General features: G+C 45.2%; 1 long non-coding RNA gene across 1 annotated transcript in view; it reads left to right on the top strand.

Annotated features, from left to right (window-relative positions):
- LOC146797259 (uncharacterized) overlaps positions 1 to 16,241 on the top strand; it is a 198,408-nt gene extending 182,167 nt beyond the window's left edge. The window contains exon 3 of the long non-coding RNA XR_014968974.1: positions 15,998 to 16,241. This is a non-coding gene — a long non-coding RNA (uncharacterized LOC146797259). The remainder of the gene's footprint in view (positions 1 to 15,997) is intronic.
- The last annotated feature ends 243 nt before the right edge of the window (positions 16,242 to 16,484 follow it).

Here is a 16,484-nt window from a genome sequence, read left to right as displayed (position 1 = left end):
AGGCGAGCCACTCTTCAAGCTCCCGAGGACCTTCAGTACTTCGCCTGAGGTTACGGGGCCAAAAGACGTCAATAAATTTTCCGACATGCTTAAGTCTTCAGACGAAGTCGGGGTTCCCATCACCGGAGGGAGAGAACTAATAATGGTGTCAATTTTATTTTTGAAGTAAGTGGCCAATTCCAGACATTTTTCCTGTGGTCTGTCGTGGACAAGAATGGGATCCTGTGGTTTAAGAAGCTCCTTCATCACTAGAAAGGCTTCCCTGGATGAGGACGCAGCATGACTCACTCTCTCCCCAAAAAAGGAGGCCTTTGCTGCGCGTATAGCAAGTTTATACGTCCTTAATTCCCTACGGTATTTTTCCCTGCTCTCTGTCTCTGGGTTCTTCCTCCATAGTCTCTCCACCCGTTTACAGTTCTTTCTCAGGGTTCTAAGCTCTGGGGAGTACCATGGGGCAGACCCCACTCTCTTATCCCTAATAAGCATCTTCTTGAGTGGAAGCACATGGTCCACTGCGTTGGTCAGCCAGTTCCTCATCATAGCGTCTGCAGTCACTGGATCCTGACCTTTCTCAGGCTGGGAGCCCTCCAACCGGGCATTCCAGGCCTCTACCGGGAGCCTTGACCATGCCCTGTCTATTCTAAATTTCCTGGACGGGAGGGTATCATCTTCCTTTACCTCCCAGTTTGCCATGATCAGTGAATGGTCAGACCAGGGAAGAACGAGAGGGGGCATAGCTAATAAACCCCTCATGTTCGTAAAAAAGGGGTCCAAAAGGTGCCCTTTAACATGTGTGGGCCCGGTGTTTATCAAATTCATCTCCAGGGCGGTCAGCTCGCTCATTAAATTAGTTGCCATTGGGTCAGTTGCCTCATCAAAATGGCAGTTGAGATCTCCCAACAGAATAAAGTTGGACGAAGCTGAGGCCAGGAGAGTGGTAGTTTCCATAAGCGAAGATGTAAACTCCCCCACACTCCCAGGTGGACGATAAACTAGGAGGCCTGTCAACGTGCAGGTAGGGGAGAATTTAAGGGAAAATTGGCAGCTCTCACAATCTTTCACCCCTGCCTCCCATGCTTTGCAGCCCAGTGATTCCCTATAGATAATGGCCAAGCCTCCCCCCCTCCCTGCGCCTCTGTCAAGATGGTAGATCAAATATCCCGGCGCTAGCGCTGTAACCACATCCGGACCCGAGGCGTCAGATAGCCAAGTCTCAGTGAGAAACAAGGCTTCAACCTTGTGGTCCAGGAGAAGGGAATTAATCTCCGTAGCGTGGCAGGGAAGGGATCTGCAATTCAGCAGGGCAAGACGACGCAGGGTAGTGGGGATAGTTACTCCTAAATCCGGTTGGCAGACTCTGCATCCCCTGAAACGTTTTCCCCCTTTAGCGGTATAGCAGCATGTGACATGCTTTGGTGTTCTATAAGATAAAAGCTCTTCCTTCGTGTATCTGACCGAAGAGGCTAGATGGGGGCTCGAGTCGGGCATAACCAATGGCCCTGGTCCCGTCTGGGCCATTGGATAGATAAAGTGAACCTATATCTAAGTAAGGGGTGCATGCACCACATTATACAGGCTGCTGTAGCAGACCTGTTGTTTCATTTATTTTGAATGGTCTCCCAGGGGTGGTATAATACATGCTGCAGCCCCTGAGAGGTCTCTGGGGTACCTATGCCCTAGGTACATAGTATACCAGATACTAGGGACTTATAAGGGTACCACAGAATCAAATCTGTGGTGTACCTAAAGTACATGCAATCGATTTAGAGAGAAAGCAGCTAGGCTGGGGCCCTGAATAGCAGGGTCGCAGCCAGACTAAAGTTGAAAAACAGTGAAACATCAGCAAAACGTTGGGGTAACCATATGAAGCAGATCCTACTCTCCTACAAGGTAGTAGGAATGTTATTGCAGATTGTTTATCAAGGATGCCTGTGATTGCTAGGGAAACTGAAGAGGGCAAGTTACATGGTGATAAAACTGAAGAAGAAGAAGTGATTGCAGATTGCAATGAGAGTGGAATGGCTTTGAATTCAGAAGAGTGGGAGTCAGTCATCGAGGGTGATCCTGTAGTAACGGAAGTGAGGAGTAGGATTATTCATGGTTGGTGTGAAGATGATGTTCTTAACAATGATCTTAAGGAATTTTATAAATTAAGAGTTGAGCTGAGTGTTGTGGAAAATAAGGTATTGGGAAGAAGTCAAATTGTTCCTCTTGTGGGAGTTCGTAACGGGATTGTTGTTTTAGCTCATGAGGGACATCCAGGAAGAAACATGACCAAGAGAAGAGTGCGTCAATCTTACTGGTGGCCCGGAATGGATTGTGATGTGGAAGATGCTGTTAGGACATGTGTAGCATGTGCGAATAGTGACAAAACTAAAGTTGTCAGACAACCACCTTTGGAAAGCCCTGAATTTGCCATGAGGCCGTGGAAAAAAGTAGCCATTGACTTTATTGGTCCGGTGGCTAAACTGGGGGCAAGGAATAGATTTATTCTGATTGTTGTTGATTGCCATACTAAATGGTTTGTTTAGATACTTTCGAGCAGATTACTACAGCTAATGTGATTGAATTCTTGGAGTCTTCATGGATGAGGGAATTCCTAGTACCCTTGTCTCTGATAATGGTGTTCAATTTGTGTCCCGAGAAATGACTGGTTATCTTGAACGGATGTGAATTACTCATGAGACAGTTGCATTATTTAGGCCACAAGCCGATCGATTAGTTGAAAGAATTAATAGAATGGTGAGGGAGTGTATTCAACTTTCATTGGCTAATCAACTTCCTTGGCGTAAAGAGTTTAGAATGATGATCTGGGCACATAGAATAACACCACACTCTGTAACATGAGTGTCTCCTTTTGTTTCATTTGAAAGGAAGAGAACCTGGCAGAAAAGAACGTCCAGTGTGGTTATGTGATTCCCATGAAGTATATGTGGCTCGCAGAATCATCAGAAATAGAGTCGCAGGATTCCAAGACAAGGCTAAGATGTACTATGATCAAACCAAAAGAGTGAAGACACAATGGATAAATGGGGGGATTGGGTCGTATTAAGGAAGGGAGGAATTGTGTACAAAGGGGAGAGCAAGTTTACTAATCTGCAAAAAGTAAAGGAAGTGAAACGCAATGTAGTTATTTTTTTTGATGGATCAACATGGAGTTATGGTAATGTTTGTAAAGTGAATCAACCATCAATCAATAGTGGTTGATTACTGTCGGATGCAAGGGGGAAAGGTAGAAGGCGCGTGTCCCCAAAGGAAGCGAGGAGGCGTTTTAACACTCAAGTTGGGGTTCGTTTATTCACAGAAACAAAAATAAAGAAAGAGTCCCAAGGGAGTCAAGTTCCAGGAGCGGTTCCTCTTCACCGGTTCCAGGAACTTCTGGAGCTAGGAGCTTCCTAGTTCTCCTCTGCGGTCCTCCAGGACATGGCAGGAAATAAAAGAAAAGAAAAATAGGCCACGGATCAGTGGACGCTGTTCAATCTTGAAAACACGGAGAAGGGGAGAGTGAGGGATCACCAACGGCAAAATGGAAAGGTGGAGACCAAAGAAGAAGTGCTGTGCAGTGACCACCCACAGACTATCCGTACCCTCCCCGTGACTGTGTGAGCCCCCGTATGCGGTGGCGTACCTGCTCCAGCGACCCTCCTCCTGGAGCGGGGTGTGGCGAATCGCGGTGCTGTCCTCCTCCGGGTAACTCTCCATGGGCAGGAACCTTGATCGTAGCTGTCTCCGCGACGTCCCCAGCGTCTTCTTTTAGCATCTTCTCCTCCGCGGCTACTTCTTTTCGCTCCTCGGCGTGCGCGCCAAGATGACCGGGCACTTCCTTCTTCTCCCCACAGCTGCTCGCTGATTGGTGTTCCGGAGTAGACGTCACGCACGCACGTTCGTCCTCTCGGGGAGTCCAGGGGGAAATAAAGGGCCCGCCGTGCTCTTGTACCTGTAGCAGCAGGACATCTGAGTCACTGGGAGCCTCTGAGTCAGTCAGACCGGGAGCCCCATGACAATTACACTGCATGTCTGTGCTATTGTATAATGTATTTTATCATTATTAGTTTTATTTCTATATTATTGCATGTATTATTTTATTTTGAATTTGTTTAGATTTCTTTATTAATTGGTATTCTAAGGGAGATGTGTAGAGTTTGCCAAGTAGAATTTAGAATGTGGGAAAGTTTCCTTGGGAGTAGAAGGCCGATCTCAGTGGTGGAGGGAACGACCGTTGTGCTGGGATGCAGTTAAGAGAATAAAGAAGGAAAAAGAAACTAGGAGCACGATACATATTTTCTACAAAGAACCACTCACAAGAAGCACAGTTTTCAGTTTTTTTCTGCTTTTATAAATAAATACAGGCAGGAAACACATTGTTTTCTGTCTGTATTTATCTGTAGAAATTAGTAAAAACTGAAAACTGGAAGCATTAATTATGATGATGTGTGGCCCAATTACCCTCACGACTTGTCTGTGTAACCACTCCACCACATGGGGCCTAATGTTAATGTCTTTTATCCATGTGTTATGTGGTGTGGAATGGAATTATGTGGGTCGGATTGGAATGGTTTGTTGTGGAATTGTGTGTCGTGGAATAGTGTGGTGTGGATGTGTGTGGTGGTATTATGTGGATCGTAATTATGTGGTTTTGAGAGTGCTGGAATTATGTGGAGTGGGATTGTGTGTAATGGAGGCTAATTGTTACAGTGTACAGCGTTTCTGGCACACAGGCCTCATTTACAAATCCATTTAAATGAAGTAATTATTGTTAAGCATCAGGTACCAGCGTGCCTCTGATTGGCTGCATTTATATGTGCGAGTGCTGAGGTGGAATGGGCAGTAAGAGAGCTGACTTCACTCTCTTTAAAGTCGTCGAGGAAGATATTCAGAGGTCAGATCACAAGACCTGCGCCAAGAAGACTTCTAGAACAGTTCAAACAGCTGTCTAAACATCCTCCAAGGCGCTATCTTTTGCCTACTCAATCCGAACCTAAAAGAATCCTGGGGTGGCCTTGTTTAATGACAGGACGCAAAATACGGCCTTTGCTGACCTCTTGTGGGCAAAGCGTGTATCGCACCTACATTCGGGATATTTATTAACCCCTTCACCGCGGCACGAATTCCGCCGCGGCACTGGGGGGGTTCGGGGTCAGCGCGGCGCCGCCATGCTCGTGACGGAACCACGCCGTCATGAGTCACGGGCGAGCTGTGCTCATGACGGAGTGGTTCTGTCACGACTCCGCCCACTTGCATTGTTCGCCCGCAAAGGCGGGGACTCAGTGCCGCGTGGGCGGAGCGGCCGCCAACGGCCGCAGCATGACGGAACCACTCTGTCATGAGCACACGGCGCCCGTGGCTCATGACGGAGTGGTTCCGTCATGAGCAGGCAAGGGGTTAAAATGTAAAGAGGCCGCTAGCAAGTTTAAGTGACCCATGAAAACCAACCCCAGGGCACAATCTTAACAGGGCCACTCGGAAAAGCAAGCCGGAGCACCAGGCTGAGCCCGAGCCTTCCTACACACTGCCCTATGCAAACACAAACGTCTTCGCCGCTGCAGGCAAAAGAAATGTTATTCGGAGAGTCAATATCCTTTGTTGTTTCAGCAATATAAGCCGTACAAAAAAACAACTTCGCAGTTAAACTAGGAAATAAAATAAGAGTATTTCCATAGTAAGAAGAGTTCAAAAGCTTCATGTGCCAAAGAGCACTTCCGAACCTCTGGGTCAGGCAACGCCCAAGACAATAATATAAACTATTGGCAATGTCAATAGGTCTCCCATTTGCGAGAGTTCGAGCTATCGACATTGTGAATAACAATGCCTTTTATCCATGTGTTATGGAGTGGATGTAGGTGGTGTGGAATGGAATTATGTGTAGTGGAACAGTGTGGTGGAATTATGTGGCATGGTGTGCAGTGGAATTATGTGGATTGTAATTATGTGGTTTTGAGCGTACTGAAATTATGTGGCGTGGGATTGTCTGTAATGGAGTCTGATTATGTGGAATTTTATTTTATGTTGTGGAGTTTAATTATGTGGTGTTCTGTTGAATTTTTTGGGATTCTGTGCTCAATATTACAAGAGTGACAATGGAACCAGCTCGTTTTAAGAAACACTGACCCTCTGAGAAAATCTCTAAAAGATATATGTGTTGGAACAAGTATAGCTCCACCCTAGCTGAGGAGGAATGGAGCATTATATATAGAACTAAGGTGAGGCTACGTTGATTAAATTTCTGTTGTCCACAGACAACTGGTAGCTGCTTTAGAAATCCCTGAATCTGGCGCAGTGCGGGCGTATTTGACGGCAGCCACGGACGACCACATCTGAGCTCGGGCGAGATAACAGAATAATATATGAAATCCTTCCCAGGAGGAAAACCCTTGACTTCAATTCTGATTTCATAATACATTTGTGTATTTTTTAATCTAGTGTTGTAATGTGTGACGTGCAGCCTTGTGCTTCTGATCACCCTTAATGTGAAAAAGGTCATTAGTGGGCTGGAAGTGACGTGCTCACGCACCCCTCTAGGCCTATGCATTATGATATTAATTTGAGAGTCAATAACCTCCAATAAGCATTGGCTGGGATATAATTGTAATTGCCCAGTTCTCGCCTTTTGGGCTTTGACTGTCTGGACAGTGGAGAGATGAGCGGGCAACAAATCTTTCAAGACAGGAACCTGAACACTTGCGCTTTGCATACAGCGCAGTCATTAACTGAGTGTCATTGTCTATGGTGACGCCTCTTGATGGGTTCTCTACGTTTGTGAAAATCAACAGACGCGACGTGAACCAGCAAGAGGCTGCTCCATTTTGAGACAACGGTCGGCACGTGGTCATGGCCAAAACATAATGAAACTGTAATTTTTTCTTGTTTTAAATTTAAGAATTATGGGGCAGATTTACAAGCCCCTTGCGACACATTTAAGCCGCCTTTGCGTCACTTCTGTGACGCAGCGGTGGTGTAAACCATGCGCCATTTTGTGCCTTATTTACAATGTGACGCATCTAGGGAGATGCGTCATGTTGTAAAGCCCTGCGCCACATTAAACCTGCGTCAGGTTTAATGTATGCAGGGTGGGCGTTCCGTCAGAAAAAGCCTCGGAAAAGTGACGCAGTGAAATCTACAAGATTTCACTGAGTCACTTTTCCGCTGCCGCTGCGTCAAAACCCTGCGCCTGCTTGATGCAGGCATAAGGCGTGACGCAGCATGTTAGATATGGGCAGCCCCTGAGCATTGCTGGAGTTGAGTCACTCTTGCGACACGACTCCAGCAATGCGCTGCCCTTACGCCATCAGATGCGTCACGCATCTGTTTATCCTTGTGCCAGGATGCGCGCATCTGTGGTGGCGCAAGGGTAAACTTGCGTGACGCATCTTGCCTGGTGCATCCCTGCTGATATGCAGGGATGCGCCAGTCCTTGTAAATCTGCCCCTCTGTTTCCTCATCTGCACTGCAGTGAAGATGCATGTTATTGCAAATTTAACCGTTTTCTGCGGTGAACTGCAGAGCCACCTGCAACAAAGGAGAAACCTGGGGGAGGAGAAGAAAAGGGCAGACCAGTTTTGGCAGAAAAGAGGCAGATGGGTGGAAAAGAAGATGCAGTTATCAAAAAAACAAACCATCTGGTTGATTTGGAAGCGAGCAAGGTTTGACAGCAAGAAAGGGACTGGCGTAGAAAGGTGGGACGGCATAAGCATATGGAGGAGGAGGAGAAGGAAAGTTATTGAGTGGAAAAAAGAGAAAAAAGTGTGAAGAACATGAGGCAAAAAAAGGATGCTGAGGGAGAAACAAGATGGGTTACAGAGATAGGAAGGAATGGAGAAAAAAATGGAAAGGGGTAGAAAAATATGATCAGGAAAAGATAGGATAAGGAAAGGCGGGGAGGACAAAAAAGATGCATGTGTGAGTAGCAGTCATAGAAAAAGCATAAATGAGGCATCACACGAGAAGGCTCGTGAGGCGTGCCATGAGTGATTGATGGCTGTTTTCGGTCAGTGTTATAGTCTCGTGTGACCAGAGCCGTTGTATTCAGAGCAGTAACACAGCCTCTTGACCAAGCTTCGGCGCTCGTACGTCCACTACACGCATCAGCTGCTGCTGAGCACAAGTATGAGAAGCCCAGCATGATGTCTGTCCCGAGCAGCAACAGAAAGGTGCTTTTTCTGAGGGAGGGGTGAGTTTCATCTACAAGAGACTGACGCGACAAACAGCAAACACAGCATGCTCACGAAGCGGCGACCATTAAAAGCAAGCATTTGCAATGCAATAGGACTCACATTTACGCGAATCCTAATGCATAGTGCAGAGTAAAGTGGCCAGTAGCCATGGAAGGATACAAATGACAACATGGCCGTCATGAGGAGGGACCAACAAGCCTAAAACCAATCAGAAGGCAGTATTTAGGACCTAAGCCAATGAAAAAGATGGGTGGACAGTGGGCGGAGCTTTTACAAAGCTGACATGCTATACTGAATACTGCATGCCTCGAAAAGAGAGCAGCGCATGCGCTGCAATGCTAGGCTCTACCTAAGCAGTCCAGACTTCTTATACTATTCAGTGTATGTTGGAAGAGTATAAATCTAAAAGATCCTATCCTAACACAACAAACTATGAAACTCTGATTGGCTGTCCAAAAAGTGCGTCTTTGAGGCCTCATTAGCGGTTGCAGTGTGCTACACGTGTGCTACAATCAATGATAATATTTGTTGAAGGCTTCTATTTACCACCCAGTGCATGCTGGTATTTGTAGTCTTATTGTACATCAACTGGAGTGCCAACTACAAAAGTATGTTCAGTTAAAGCCTGTGAATGAAACATAGCATCCCAGGACACTTGGAGCCATCGAGCTTCATTAAAGTTGTTCTGCCTGCTACTCCCCCCCCCTACTTCCGACCAAAGTTTCTCTTTCCCTGCTGCTGGTTGTTCCAATGCTGCTCCAAAGATTCATCCCGCACAGCTCGTAACAGGGTTTAGGCTCCGGACACAGTGGGGTGTTTTTTCAGCAGAATAACCTAAGAAGGGTTGATCTCAGCCAGAACAATAAGGTGATCCCAAGGACAGAGGAAGTGGGCTCCGGAAATGTCTAGTCTGGAATCCATTAGGTCAATTACAGAGGAGTGGGCAAGTAAATGCCCGCAATTTTATCCACAACATAAAGCCAATTTAATACATTATCCTGTATCATAAAGTGCCTTACCCCTCCCACATCAATCTGGGAATTAAAGTACAACAGTCTGGTTTTTAAATTCAGCGACGGGCTACTGGGCTTAATGTGGCACAAGTCCGTCTAAGCAGCAGCCCAGACTGCAACCACCGGTGGAAGTAAAGTAAAACCGAGCGTCACAAATGAAGTAGTGCTACGAGAAAGCCCACTACGGGTGTCTCACTATTAGAATAGTATGTAAAACAAGATCACCCAGCCCGTGTCGCTAAAACCGAAATGACATAAAACTATCCACACCAGAAGCGTGTTGTCAGTGCCAAACTACTGTCACAGGAGGAGGTCGGTCACTGTGAACTCCGCGCCGGTGTGTGTCCCTAAACCCAGGTGAGATGCCATGCGGAGCCCTCTGCTGTTCCACTCAGTGTCAGACCCGTTCTTACTTGCGGGTTGTTTCTTGTTCTATGGGATCCAGTCTTACCTTGTTTTGATCAATGGTTTAGGCACGAGTAACGTGGCCACGGATATATACCTGCCGTTACCTATTCATGATCGTTCATTTACTTAAGGTACCCTTCAATATTTTGGCTTTTCTGCTCCAAAACTCTCTCTGTCCTGATGATGACCCTTTAATTGCTAGGGTCGAAACACCATCGATGCTTTACTGGCAAATCAGGAATGAATTGTTAGCCATATTTTTTCCATAATCTGTGGACTGTTTGATCGAATTGTAGACCCTCTGACATTCTTTTTCCTTTGTTAACACTATGTAATGTTGGAATGTATCGGTTTGTATAATATACTGAGCACAAATTATTTGTGTATTGTATCATTTTGTGTTGTGATTTTCTGAAAAATGTAGATCCTAATAACAATTATAAAACGTTTTGAATTTGTGTGTGGGCACGTTTCCTTTTTTCTATTATTTCAATATACACATATCTTTTAGTGTAATATTTTTACAATATTTGCATTAAAAAACTTCTTTATACTTATTGATTGTTCCTTTAATATTAAAAGGTCAAATGCCTGGAACTTATTGTTGTTTGCATGCTTCACTGCCTCTGGGTCTAGGTCAGTTGGACTGCCCCTGTTGTGTTTAACCAACCAACTTTCCATAAGTGGCATTTTCAGAGTTGTAGTTTAAAATCTGACTTTACAATAAGTTATGATTTTAAATTAGGATTCCAGAGACCAAACACAAATCAAGTATCTCTTCCCATTTCAAAATTACACATATAAAATGTAATAAAGCAACTCTAATGTTATCCTATGGGACAGACAGGCCTTGCAGTAGTGAGAAATGAACTTAAGGATTTTTCACTACCAGGACCAGTGCATGTCTAACTCACTAAATACACAGCACCCTACCCTTGGGGCTGTTCAAAAGGAAAGTTTGGGCCTGGCAGAGAGTTTATTTTGCCAGGTCGACATAGCAGGTTAAAACTGCACACACTGGCTCTGCAATGGGAGGCCTGAGACTTGTTGAAAAGTGGGTGACACAATCAGTGCTGCAGACCCACTAGTATGTATGAACAAATTACTCAAGCTGAAGCTATTAAAACAACATTTTGTATTCAAGGATAAGTAAACACATTTCCTTGGCCTGCGTGCATTTTTTTTACTTATTTCTTCTTATTCGGCAAATATTTCATGTACACCTTGACATTTTGACATATCTTTCAGACCACAATTCAAACATCAAGCACATCATTGCATTAGACAAACATAACAGGATATTGCAAACTTAAAATACACGAAACTATTGAATACAAAGCTCAATCGTGCTCTCACGCGGCTTCTCACTTGAAACCTGTCTTAAAAGAATTGTAATGCAGAGGCCAAAATCATTGCTATTGGTTGGGAAATTAACCTTTGCTTTAAACGTCTGTGCGGGGTTGACGGATCACTTTATGAAAGTAGGCCTTCCAATGCTATGCGGATGCCTGCTGGGAGGATTTTAGTTCTAGTGTAATATTCCCCATGTATGTCAGTCGATGCATTTCGAACCCTTTCATGCTGTTAGGTGCTCCGCAGGAACCTAACAGGTTAGGTTCTGTAAAATATTAAATATAAATAAATTGCTTCTAAAACACTAATTCGTGTTTGCTTGTGTTCCCTGTAGAACCTCCTCTACCACTTTGAGGTATGGTGTTGCCTCTTTTATTTCACGCTCAACAGGTGTGTTAAGCTTCGTAGGGTGTCTTCTGCCACAATGGACGGAGCACCGATGGATAGCTAAGGCTTTCCGTACAATCGGACCAGCTGTACTGGACGGAGCACCGATGGATAGCTAAGGCTTTCCATACAATCGGACTAGCTGTTCTGGATGGAGCACCGATGGATAGCTAAGGCTTTCCGTACAATCGGACCAGCTGTACTGGACGGAGCACCGATGGATAGCTAAGGCTTTCCGTACAATCGGACCAGCTGTACTGGACGGAGCACCGATGGATAGCTAAGGCTTTCCATACAATCGGACTAGCTGTTCTGGATGGAGCACCGATGGATAGCTAAGGCTTTCCATACAATCGGACTAGCTGTTCTGGAAGGAGCACCGATGGATAGCTAAGGCTTTCCGTACAATCGGACTAGCTGTTCTGGACGGAGCACCGATGGATAGCTAAGGCTTTCCGTACAATCGGACCAGCTGTACTGGACGGAGCACCGATGGATAGCTAAGGCTTTCCATACAATCGGACTAGCTGTTCTGGATGGAGCACCGATGGATAGCTAAGGCTTTCCATACAATCGGACTAGCTGTTCTGGATGGAGCACCGATGGATAGCTAAGGCTTTCCATACAATCGGACTAGCTGTTCTGGACGGAGCACCGATGGATAGCTAAGGCTTTCCATACAATCGGACTAGCTGTTCTGGACAGAGCACCGATGGATAGCTAAGGCTTTCCACATAATTGGACTGACTTTCTCTTGGCTTTTGCAGTTGCTCAGGGACCTCTGCTTTCATAGCATCAAACGACTCCTGCCCTTAAGTGCCGCGACATTGTATCTCTCTATCTCTATCTCTCTTGCTGCGGGTTAGCTTGTGAACTTGCCTTGTGTGTGTGTCGTTTTTCGGGTGCAGAATCTATTCTTAAACTCACCGCACTGTCGGGTCATAGTTTTGTATTTTCTATAGCAGGAACGCCGCGCTGGTGCTGGTTAAACCGGCTTTAACAACATTGCATGCTCAGACCATGCTATGCGCTGCCTGGAACGGCATCATGGTTTCTTTTTGTGTTCAAGTGCAGGGACCAGGGTTTTTTTGTTGAGTTTAGGGCCCAAGCTATCCTTAAGTTTCGCTGCAATAGTTTTATGGCTCACATCTCAGCAGAGGCAGCCCCCACATGGTCGCCCCACCCGAATCCCAATAAATTCAGACCACCACAAATTTGTATTTTATGGAAGAATTGAGGCCGCAGTTTATTGGGCATTTCCAACTTACAAGCGATCCTTTACACAGCATTATTTTTGTCCGGCGCGCTTGTGTCCTTACCCCATGAGCTCTGCACTGTGCCTTACCTTCAGAGCAGCTCTCCTTGCCCTGGTGACCTATCACCTGGGGACGCAACCCTTCCCTTTCACTCCAGGCAAGATTCTGCTTCCAGCCCGACCGGGTAACCTTTTACTTCCGGTTGCCACACACTCCTTGGGTAAGCGTCTGCTTCCAACCCTGCCTCCCTACCTAATTCCTAACCCTAGATTTACTCCACTGAGGCCCCCGGTCCAGCAACTATCCCCCTCCCCCTGGGGAGTGGGGGGCCGAACCAAGGGGCATTTCAAGCTTACTCTTTCATCCGGGTTTCCGTCTCTCCAGTACCTGCTCCCACTTGTGTCTGATTACTGATAGTGATGTTGGTGTACAGACATTAATAGTCGAGCGCCCATTTAGATATTGCTTTGCATGCCGGATGTTATATATTTTCTTTGCACTCTATTTTTTTTTTACTTGGTAAGTCGACTTTATTGATTTTCTGGGTCCCTCTGTTGTTGTCTGTATATGGTTTTTACTTTGGGAAATGTTTCTTTATCGTGTTCGTGTGCTGTTCTGATTGTTAGAGTCGTCTTTCGTTTTGTCTTCTTTTGTGCGCCTTTTGATTCACTGATTTTTAACTGCCCGCCGCCACATGTCCTGATCCGCTCACAGTCGATGCAGTTCAGACATTTCGTTGAGGCCATTGGTCACTGTATTGAATCTCAAAGTTAGATTTGCTTCTTATCTCATGAGACTTGCTTCTAAATCTCCGCCTCTTGGATTTGCTAGTATCCCACTGAAGACGGTCCACTGAGTCTTTTTCTGTATGTCTCATAGTAATAAAATGATTGGCCAGGGGGTGCCCTGACAGTTTTTATTTTGATGCCAGATTTATGTTGTATATTCAGTCTCATTTCTTGATTTGTTTTTCAATTTATATTTTTTCGTATGGGCAGATGATTTCATACATCACATGTTTTGTCCTGTATGGACACAGGGTAAAACAGGTCCTCCTGGGAGAGCGGGGGGGGGGGGGGGGGGGGAACAGGGGTCTTCCTGCTGGTTGCCTATTAGATATGATGATATGATACTTTCAAAAAAGCGTGAATGCCCAGCGGCGTCCTGGCGCTGCAACTGTGCTTAAGATGTTAGAAAGTCTTTACTAATTTACAAATACCCAAGTCTTTGAAGCCTTTCTGAATCAGAGAATGGTCATAGATTTCACATTTAGAGGTATGCTGTTCCATAGTTTGGCAGTACAGACAATAAAACTTCTACCGCCCCAAGAGGAATGCCTAAACTTGGGGACTATGACATTTTTGGCAGACTTGGAACCGAGCGTCCTTGTGGGAAAGTACCATTTAAACCTACGTTTAAGATAGTCTGGAAACGTACCATGAAGGGCCTTATAAGAGATGCAGAAGGCCTCAAAGGTAATGCGCTTCCTGATTAATAGCCAGCGTAGCTTAGGTAGGGCTTGTGATACTGACTGAAACTTAGGGAAGCCTAGAAGCCTGCGGGCTGCTGCATTCTGCAGCGCATGAAGTTTGTTCAGCAGTCACTGGCGCATGTTCAAATAGAGGGCGTTACAGTAGTCTATTTTAGAAAGAACGAGGGTCGACACTACAGTCTTCTGCAGTCCTTACGGAATACATGCAAGAATTGTTCTTATTGTCAGAGTGTAGGAGGAGTAAGAGACGACTGCATTAATTTGACCTCCGAAGGTGAGCTTCTCATCAAATAGAACACCTAGATTCCTTACCTTTCAAACCGGGATCGGGAGAGTTCCCAATTCTTGTGGCCACCATGAGGGGGACTAAAAGGAGATGTCATTGCCAAAAAAGAAGGACCTCAGTCTTCCCGGAATTTACCTTGAGGCAATCGTCATTCGTCCAGTTGTCTGAAGCCTGCATACTGTTCTGGAATCTAGTAGGTGTATTGTAACCCTTACTAGAGAGTGAGACAACAATTTGTGTGTCGTCACCGTATGACACCAGAGAATAGCCGAAGGCTCTGATGAAACTGGCCAGAGGAGTAACATATATATTAACAAGCATTTGCAATGCAAGAGGTCTCGTCTTTGCATAAGTTTGAGCTATTGGCATTGTAAATGACAATGCCTTTTATTTATGTGTTTTGAAAACCTGTAAGCGGTGCGTAAACACCCACTTTGCACTTATAGTCTTTGCTTACGAGAAGCAAGTCTGGCAGTAAAAGAGGCGCAGTTACTGCCAGCCTTGCTTCTCGTAAGCAACGACTATAAGTACAAAGTGCGTGTTTACGCACTGCTTGCAGGTTTCAAAACACATAAATAAAAGGCATTGTCATTTACAATGCCAATAGCTCAAACTTGCGTAAATGCGAGACCTATTGCATTGCAAACGCTTGTTGTTTCAGGGGTGATATCACATGACATTCGTGGCTGTCTTGTGTCAGATCTCTGTCAGGTTTTAGTTTTCAGACACAGCAGCAAGTTTCGATCAGGAGCTGTTGTTTTGTCCTGAGAGTACTGTACTTCTTTGGCGCATCCGTAAAGAGCTGTGTGATCATTGCTGGTGCTGGAGCATGCGCAGGAGTTGAGGAGTTTGCTAGACTTGGTGCAAGTGTGTATGGATCTGCTGTGGTTGGGTGTGAGGAGTATGAGTGAGAAGATGGTAATGGTAAAACCAGCTCTTATCCGCGCACTATCTGAGCCCGTAAAAACATTTTTTAAACACAAATTTTGTGGCTGACATCTGACAATTAATTAACCGTCTCCCAAGGAAGAGAAGTTCCTGATTTATGAACAGATAAAAAATCTGTTTCATGTGACAGAGGCAAAATAAATTCCTCCAAAGTGGCATGAAAAGCTGCCAGTCAGAGGGGCGAGCGCCCCTCCATCAGCGCTGCAGTGAAAGCGCCAGGGGCCGGGCAGACATTCATCTGCGCCATTCAGAGGACGCCTCAATTAGCTGCCAATTTCATTACAAGAACTGAGGCTACATTATGCATTATTCCACATTCTCAAAGCTGCTGACTGGTCAAATGCTAGCACCTTTGCACGTCATTATTGCAAGCCTATTGAACATATGTCCGACGTAGTCTTACAAAGCTACCAACATGCATATTGTGGCCTCCGTTCTTGTAATGAAATTGCGATTCTCATATTACCGTGACTAGAGAATCTGGATTTCATTAAAGACACGGAGGCTGACATTATCCCTCCCATCCCACCCCTTGGTGTCTTACAATGATTTAATGCTGTTTTTGTTAGTTTATTACTGTACTTTTTATTAACAGTACTTGTTTCATCTCTTTTTCCTTTTAGCTTGATAAGCTTGACACTATTTTTTACATTCAAGAGATAATTACTTCTTTCTCTTTTCAGGTAACGCTCCTTAACTGAGTGTCGTCTGGCCTTTGGTTTTACCTTCGTTCTTCCTTCTCCTTCATCCTGCTCATCAGAAGATCGTTTTGATGTTTCAAGTTTCATGAACTTATTTTCCTCCACATTTAAAAGAGGCAGATTGTTGATGGCTCGTGCCTTTCATGTGTTGCTATTGTTCTATTCTGGATCCTTTTAATATTGTGATGTAAGCGGCTGCTTGGACTGCATTAAAGGAATAATGCATAATGTCAGCCTCCGTCTCTTTAATGAAATCCAGATGCTCTAGTCATGGTAATATGAAAATCGCAATTAATGCTCATTGAGGTGCCTTGGATCGGATGGTCACCAAACACGGGCCTTATAAACATTTTCAAACTTCCTTTATGTCCCTTCCTCTCGCCCCCACTCTACACTCCATTTTGTAGTGCCCGTGGCCCTCGAGTTGTTTTTTTTCTCGGAAATTCACAAAGATAACCCCAAAATCCAA

This window comes from Triturus cristatus, chromosome 9, assembly GCF_964204655.1.
Source record: "Triturus cristatus chromosome 9, aTriCri1.1, whole genome shotgun sequence".
Taxonomy (NCBI): Eukaryota; Metazoa; Chordata; class Amphibia; order Caudata; family Salamandridae; genus Triturus; species Triturus cristatus.
The sequence above is the reverse complement of the archived record's forward strand: the minus strand, read 5'-3'. Positions and strand labels throughout refer to the sequence as shown.